Raw genomic sequence first — 321 nt, forward strand, 5'->3', positions numbered from 1 at the left:
TTATGGAGGCTGCAGCTAGTAGGCCAAGCGTCAGGTTAATGTCTCAAGGGTGGGACTGAAGTAATGACTCTCAGAGTGTACCCGAAGGTAAAGCAGATGAAGAAAGAGTGGAGAGAAAGGTCTTCGAATTTAAAAAGGTGAGGAAAAGTGAGGTCGAATGACCAGGTGTGGTTCTCTTTGGGTTTTGGCAGCTGTTTACACAAGAAAGGGAATTTTCAAGCCAAATCCTGAGCCACAAATGATGGAGGGTCCTTTGCAAGTGAAAGAAGGAGTCTGTGAAGATTTTGAAAAGCAGTCCACTCTGCACCGAGGGCAGTTTGT

This window comes from Pteropus vampyrus, unplaced genomic scaffold (genome assembly GCF_000151845.1).
Source record: "Pteropus vampyrus isolate Shadow unplaced genomic scaffold, Pvam_2.0 Scaffold5291, whole genome shotgun sequence".
In the NCBI taxonomy this organism is placed as follows: Eukaryota; Metazoa; Chordata; class Mammalia; order Chiroptera; family Pteropodidae; genus Pteropus; species Pteropus vampyrus.